Source organism: Amphiura filiformis, chromosome 2 (genome assembly GCF_039555335.1).
Source record: "Amphiura filiformis chromosome 2, Afil_fr2py, whole genome shotgun sequence".
Classification (NCBI taxonomy): Eukaryota; Metazoa; Echinodermata; class Ophiuroidea; order Amphilepidida; family Amphiuridae; genus Amphiura; species Amphiura filiformis.
In genome coordinates this window covers 403844-411991 of record NC_092629.1, presented here as the reverse complement: position 1 = coordinate 411991, position 8148 = coordinate 403844, and the positions used below count along the sequence as shown (strand labels likewise).

Sequence of the window (8148 nt, the reverse complement as noted above, 5' to 3'; positions counted from 1 at the left end):
CGCGTGATCCCGTTGACATAGTAACATTACGTAACTTCGATACTGAATACCAACCGCTCAATGAGCACATCACCCTGGACACACCGTATTCATGCAAAACAATTGTCATTATTATAGGTAGTCTCGGAAGTGTTCACAACAAAGTCACCTCCGGACTAAAAATCCTTGGCTTTTCAAATAGGCGGTGTAAGTAAGGCGATCGCTAGATACCTCAGCATTAGCGCAGCCATTGGCTCAAATATTATCTGGAAGCAGCGCGCTCGCACTATTTTGCAGCGATAATGGCTTGCCGATTTGCTGAGGTATCTGGCAATTGTCCCAACCATAATAATATTGGTTTCTCATCATTTTATTCGTCTTTTTCATTGTTGCGTATTTATTGCATTACTATGCTCCGCTTGTATTATATTGTATAACTGTGGTTTATATGCAATAAAAGATATGAATATGTATGTATGTATGTAAAACAATTTTGGCTAAATAATATTCAGCATTTAGTAACTAGTAGTTTCACGCCTCACGGCGATAGTCTGACGATCGCCGTGAGGCGTGAAACTACTAGTTACTAAATGCTGAATATTATTTAGCCAAAATTGTTTTATTAAATTAGCTCTACCTTGTTAAAAATTGGTATTGAGCACTGTGAAACGACTATCGAGTGACTATTTATGTTATATGTATGTATGTATGTATGTATGTAAATCATTGGCTTTTCAAATAGGCGGTGTAAGGCGATCGCTAGATACCTCAGCATTAGCGCAGGCATTGGCTCAAATATTATCTGGAAGCAGCGCGCTCGCACTATATTGCAGCGATAATGGCTTGCAGATTTGCTGAGGTTTCTGGCAATTTGTCCCAACCATAATAATTTTGGTTTCTCATCATTTTCTTTTTCATTTTACTTTTACTTTTCCAGCCATTATCAATCCACTGCAGGAAGAAGGCCTCAGCATGATGTCTCCATGTGTCTCTGTTTTATGCTTGTTGGTACCAGTTTTCTTCTCCCCAGTAGTTTTGAAGCTCGTCCCTCCATCGCTTCCGTTGGCGTTCTCTATTTGCTTCCGCCCATAAGGTGTCCAGCATGTGAGTGATGAGCTCCAACGATTGTCTTGTCTGCGGCTGATATGCAGGGCTGTCAACTCTCACGCATTGGGTCAGTTTCTCACGGTCTCACGCCAAGGTTATGATAATCTCACGCCTAGGTAGTAAATATCAAAAAAAAAGCTTTAAAATGAGTTAAATCTCACGCATTGTCAAAATAAATTGTTGTCATTACCCCCCCCCCGCCGCTTTTCATATTCACGATGGCCGTGGCTCAAATAATCACGGGTTCAAAATCCCGGTACCCCTGTCTCACGCCAAGTAATTCCAAAAAGTTGTCAGCCCTGCTGATATGGCCGGCGCAGGCCCATTTTCTACTTTTGATGGTTTCCAAGATGTCTTTAACTTGGGTCTGCTCCCTGGTCCATTTGTTGGTTTTCCTGTCCTTGTAGGTGATGTTTAATATGCTTCTTTCCATGTTGTGCTGGGCTGCTGCTAGTTTTCTTTCCATTTTTGATGTTAAAGTCCATGATTCTGCCCCATATGAAATAGCTGGGAGGATGTATTGGTTGTAGACCTTTCGTTCAAGGCATATTGGAAGATTGCCTATCATGATGGTGCTGTATCTTCCAAAGGCTTGCCACCCGGCTTTAATTCCCCTTCGAATTTCAGAGTCTTGGTTTTTGTCTCGAAGAGAGAAGCGTTGGTCAAGACTTTCACTATCTTTGGGACTGTTTCTAATCCTATCATGACCTTTGTTTATTCATTTTTAGTCCGGTTACCCTGCTTGCCTCATCCAACTCTTGCAGCATTGTCTCAAGTTCATTTAGATTGCTTGATATTGTGACAATGTCATCTGCAAAGCGTAAGTGACTCATGTGCTCTCCATTTATGTTGATTCCTTTTTTGCTCCAGTCGAGTTTTTTGAAAATTCCTTCTAGGGTGGCTATAAAAAGCTTCGGTGAGATAGTGTCTCCCTGACACACGCCCATCATTATCATAATTCTGTCACTGTCTTTGTGCATTTTGACTGTGTTGTAGCAATCTGAGTAGATGTCTTTGAAGATTTTCAGGTATGCATTATCGATTCATTGTTCTTTAAGTGCGTTCAGAACTGAACTGGTTTCGACAGAGTCGAATGCCTTCTCGTAATAAAAGCTACGCAGAGCGGAATGTTATACTCCTGGCATTTCTCCTTTAGTTGGTTGATGGTGTGGATGTGATCCATGGTGATCCATGGTTGAAAAGCCTTTCCTGAATGAAGCTTGCGTGTTCCCTTGGTTGATTTTCGTCTAGGATGATTTCAAGTCGGTTTGTTAGTAACCTTGTGTACAGCTTGTACAAGTTTTGAGAGGAGACTGATGGGTCTATAGTTCTTTAGGTCTCGCTTGTCACCCTTTTTGTGCAAAATAATCATAGTGGCTTCTTTCCACTGATGTGACACTCTCCTTTTTGCATACATGTCAGAGGATGATTTAAGGAAGCCCCATCATGCACTGTAAAAGTGTTATCACTAGAGTTTCAACTGCCACTTTACTTTTCAAATCCCATTGAACTCTGTGCAAAAGATGTTGTTTTAGAATTGCCCGTGTGTCATTATTACTTGGTCGATTTCAGATCTAAAGTGATGTATGCATGAAGGATAATTCACACCTTCTGTAGATAACATAAAATGTGAAATCGACCAACCTTTTGAAGGTGTTTTTATTGTAAATATATCTGTCAAAATTCAAATTTCACCATGCACGTGTGTATGCAGTGGGCGGGCAGTGGTGTCATGTTCACTCACACAGCTGTGCTAACCGCAAGACTTGCTGGGAAGTGCTTAAATCATCCTCTGCATACATGTTGTATACAGATTTGCTAGTTCTTTGGTTATGATGTCCACTCTTTCTTTGATTGTGCCGATGAGCACATTGTCAGGTCCAGGAGACTTTCCTCTCTTCATTTGGTTTACAGCATGCTGTACCTCCCAATTTGTGACATTGGGTATTTCTTCTTGTGGTTCTCCTGGTTCCTCTGTTTCTGTGTCACTGGCATATAATTGTTTATAGAATTCTTCTATCCTTTTCAGAATTTCATCTTGGTCTGTGATTTCTTGCCATTACTATCGAGGAAGCTTATAATTTTCTGTTTCCCCTGCGCTAGTTTCTTATAGGTTTTCTTCAGACTTTTGTTTTCCTCAATTGTGGATTTGACCATCTTGGTATTATAGCTCCGTATATCTTCTCGTAGCTTTTTCCTGATTGATCTTCTCTTCTCCATGAGTCTGATATCTTGGTCTCTCGAGTCTTTGGTTTCTTTCCTGCAATATCCATAGCCAGTTTTTGCGTTGTTTCCACTATATCTGTTCATTCCATAATTCTAGAATCCTCTCTTCTGGACATTCATCTGCCAAAAGTTGGAACTGGTTTTGCAGCTGCATAGTTGGAATTCTATTCTCTTTTCCTGCAACTTCTCTAGGTTGATGCTGCTCTGCTTTGGTCTTAGTAATTTTTGTATGTCTAGTCTGGTGTTGATGTTTAACCTGCTGATGATCAGGTCGAGAGCTTGCAGACCTTCTTATCTACTATAGATGAAGATATTGAATTTGATAAGCTGCAGAAGCGATTTCTGACATCAAAACACAACTACCAAGACTGGATAACACGGCACTGCTTGTCTGATCATTACACTTTCCAGGTATGTACAAGGAATACCATATTTAGTTGGAAGTGTTGATGAACAAAAACATATATATTTTTAATATCGTGCATTTGAAATGCTAAAAGCATACGGTTAAATATTTTTGATCTGCAGGTTCGAAAGTGTGATGACCAAGAATGCTGTCTTCCCAAAAAATCTGATGACCCCCTGGATTGGCTTCCACTTCCTATCCCTGCAGAAGGAGAGCAAGAAGGCCATTACAAGACTTTTGAAGAACTGATTGGGACAGCTCCGGGGACAGCTCCCACTGGTGAACATCGCCCATCTCTTTTGCCTAATGATGAGAGAGTCTCAGAGGAACAACAGGTATATGTATAGCTATTGGAACAAACTGCCCACTTTAATATTTACTGCAATAGTAACCTGTTTATAGCAACATTAATATTCTATTGTCTCAATCCCCAGGGCTGTAACACTTCTTTGCTGACTGCACAGAGGGCAAAAAGAGTAGTCTACTGTGGAGAGTGCCAAAAACCTAGAGTGGTAATACAGCAGTGAAGGCAAGAAGCTCAAGAAAATGGACCCCCTCGATATCGATGCTGCGGCATTGGAATACGACTACTAGTATACATGTGGGTCTCCACTTCTTCCAGTTGGTCATCGTCTTTCTGGAAAGGTGAATGAAAGAAAACAAATTTATAGTTTGGTATTAAAACTTCAAAATATACATTGATAGTGTAAATATTACATATATTGCTAAAATGTGTTATAAGTGTAACTGTATCAGTATTAAATAATATGATTTTACTTTCTTGACAGGTGTTTGTACGCATGGGGTTGACTTGTGGAAACCATATTGAGTTGCCATACTATTATGCTGGTGTTGGCAGACAAGACCTATGTTGCTATTGTGTGGAAGAAGGTGTACTTAGGAGTCCAGAATTGGTGCACAAATATAAAACGGTTCTGCCTATCTGCAAAACATGCTTGGACAATGGTAAAAAACCAGATCTGTAAACGACCACGTCCAGGGACACAATAAAATTCCCTAAAAACTCAGTGCTGTCAGATGGTTGCAGATTGTTTATATTCACACATATTGGCCGAGCTTGCGTCAATCAAACTGATATTGGGTTCTTTTTAACTTTGTGTTGTGAAAATATGCACATGTTTTGTTAGTGAAGGGAAGAGAAAGAGTTCTCAAATGGAAAATCCAATGTCACCTACCTTGCCATATTGCTGTCCATATCTGCGTTGTTCTTCAAGGGCCTCCTCAGTCATAGTTTGTCATTCATAGGAAACATACATTCTCGTTTAATTGGATATTTCCCATGCTATTTAACCATTTAAAATAAAACCATGACAGCCATTGAATGTTTGATCTTGCAGTTGACATGCTCTGATATATAGCCTCAGATTTAGGCTGATTTTATGTTACATTCAATAACTGTTTCGATCCCTTTTAGTGTTATTTGAGACTGCTTTGTTGAAACAGGGATCTTCTGCAAACCATCAAATAAATGTCAGGAATGTTTAAGTTAAATACATTCGTGCTCTATAAACATTTGGAAAATGAAAATTGCCCCCGGGGAAAATTGTCAGTCTGCCATTGTTTAATAATAAAAATTCCCTTTAAAAGGGAAGGCCAGCCTCAATGCAGAAGAGGTCTTGTAAATAGTTTGGGTCACCGTGAAAGGCATTTTTAGGATCACGCTTACATCCATGTTACATGACAGTTCACCAAACCATCAATGGTGAGAACATGCACAAAAAAAAAAAAAAAAACATTAACTCCTATAACTCCTGTCAACTCTTTAATTCATTACTCCAAATTGTTCTGTATTTTTGTCTTTACTGCTTTTTACCCATGCTTATTATTAAAATCAAGAAATACACTGCAGTTGTTAGTTAATTCGCTATGTTAACTCAACTTACATGCACATTTTATTTTAAAATAATTTTATATTATTTCGCAATGTATATAGTTTACTATAAAGTAGATAGTGGCAAGCACATGATATTAAGGACTGATCATTCACTACAATCTTCACTTTTAAACTGTATTTTTGAATGTGTTGATTGTTAGTCCGAAACTCCTGCAAAGCTATGGACATGGCATCTAACCTACTCCATTCTGTAATAGTCTGCATTGTGTGTTTTCTCAGTCTTCAATCATTTTGTTGAATGTAATTTTATGAATCAAATAAAAAGATAGAAATTGGCCTCACTTTAGTTATGTGTCATTTTACAGTATTTATAATTTATAAAGTAAGACAATAATTTATTTATTTTCTATAAGTGCATGTCAAAATATGGGATATATTGTTCAATATTATAGCTAGCCCTAAAAACTTTATTTTCAATCGGATTTTTCCCGTTGAAAAGACAAAACTGATGTTAAAGATAGCAATAATATCATCAATAACATTTTGAGTCAATTTTATCCATAAAACGATACAGGATAGGATAGACAATTACTTTGACTTCAATGTGGTCCAATGAAGATTTTGATTCTACAACATTAGTAGATCTGTTATCAACATATCAATTATGCACTCACAGGCAACCAAACATCATGCTATGCTCAGTAGTCCACTGATATGACCTCGTGATCATTCCCCCGCTTTGACCATTACATTTTTTTGATATGCTGATTGCTGAACAAGTTTATGTTTATATGTGTAGGCCTAACCTATGATAACTTTCTAAGTCATAATTATTTCAAACATAACTTTGGCAATACTCAATCGTTTTCGTTCGTTGAAACGGCAAAACATACTTTCTTTTCCTTGCAAATCGAATTAGCAGATATCAAAAACATTTCCACCACGAGAAGTAAAAAAATAATTCATACCAATAGAAGAAGGCTATAATCTTAGCTAATCTTTAGTGTACACAAACCCCATCTCAGAAACAGGTACCAGCCCTATGGGCTGGCGAAAAAGAGAATACTTTGTCACATGACATTACTGATTCCTGACTGTTAATTCTAATGACATTTCAGTACTGCAGAAGTACTAAGCACTCATCAGCTGGTAGCTTCGGTAAAGCATGTATCTCAACAGTAACAAAACATGTTAAAACAGTGGTTAGTATAAATTTAAAGAAAGAAAATGTAAAGAAAATGAACAGTATAACATGCAGAACATCTCAAGAGTTAAACCAGTAAAAGTGCTGTGTGTTTTGACTTATTTACCAGTCTTCAAATTGTCAGTTTCAAGTGCAATATCTGTAAAAAAAAAAATATTAAAAAAAAATCCGACCTACCGACCCAACTTTTTCATAAGCCTCTATGGACAAACAAACAATTTTTTTGGCCTTATTTATGTAGGAAAGAAGAACACATTGTGTTTGGACTGTTTAGACTATTTCTTCTTTCCTGGGTTGTCATTTAAACCAGTGGCGTACCGTGGCCGCTCCTACACCGGGGGGGGCTGAAGAAAATCGCCCAAATTTAATTTCAATTAAATTCGATTTCAATGCATTGAATTAAGATTCTTTATTTTATTCAATTGGAATACAATTTTAGCCTGTTTAGAGGGGTACGGTATTATCAAAGGTGTACCGGTGTTGGGAGTGGGGTCATAATTTTTTGTTGCCTAAATTGGGGGTCCATTTTAATGACGCCGTGCCGACTTTTTGTAAATTTGGGACCCCCCTCTTTCCGAAGAAAATGCCCCTGACTGGGCAATCAACATTAGAAGTGACGGGTATGGGAGTACCGCCCGGGCCTACCGGCGTTGTTGCGAAGTAGGGGCATATCGGTATACAAAACGTTGTTAAAAAAAGGGGGGGTCATTGGGTACAAACAAAATGAAAAAGGGGGTCAAACTCACTGGGTATAACATTTTGAAAAAACGGGGTCATTGGGTAGAAAATTTCAAAAAAGGGTTCATTGGGTAGAACATTTTGGGGGTCATTGGGTATAGGCATACAATTGAATACCTGAGTGGAAGAAGGGCCCAACTCCATCAAAACTGTTTTCGAGATATTAAGAAAAAACTTAATATTTGGAAAAGTTTTATAGGCAGAATGTTTTCATCTTCAGGGGACATTTAATACATGAACATACAATATTACATACATTCGAAATTATAAAAGATGTTTCCATGGCAACGGTACAGGTCTTAATACGAGCTGGAGTTGGGCCCTTCTTCCACTAATATACTGCAAGTACTAGTTCCGTAAGCAGATGTGTTATAAATAGCTACGGAAATTTGGTAATTATCCATTAATTACACAAATTGAAGCATGTAATATGTTAACAAGAAAGTTTATTGTAGTGAAAAGCAGATTTCATGGATGAGCAAAATTCCTCTTTAACCCAATATTTGTGGAAGAAGGGCCCAACTCCATGGAGTTGGGCCTTTCTTCCATGAAAACCATGATTAAGTGTACATGGAAGACTATTTAGAGAGTGGATTTTGGCTCATCTTTCACACACAAGGAAGAACAATCTGC

General features: G+C 38.1%; 1 long non-coding RNA gene across 1 annotated transcript; it reads left to right on the top strand.

Annotated features, from left to right (window-relative positions):
- The first annotated feature begins 3577 nt into the window (after positions 1 to 3577).
- LOC140172540 (uncharacterized) lies at positions 3578 to 4302 on the top strand. The gene is made up of 3 exons (XR_011861736.1): positions 3578 to 3723; positions 3841 to 4053; positions 4153 to 4302. It is a non-coding gene; the product is annotated as an uncharacterized lncRNA (long non-coding RNA).
- The last annotated feature ends 3846 nt before the right edge of the window (positions 4303 to 8148 follow it).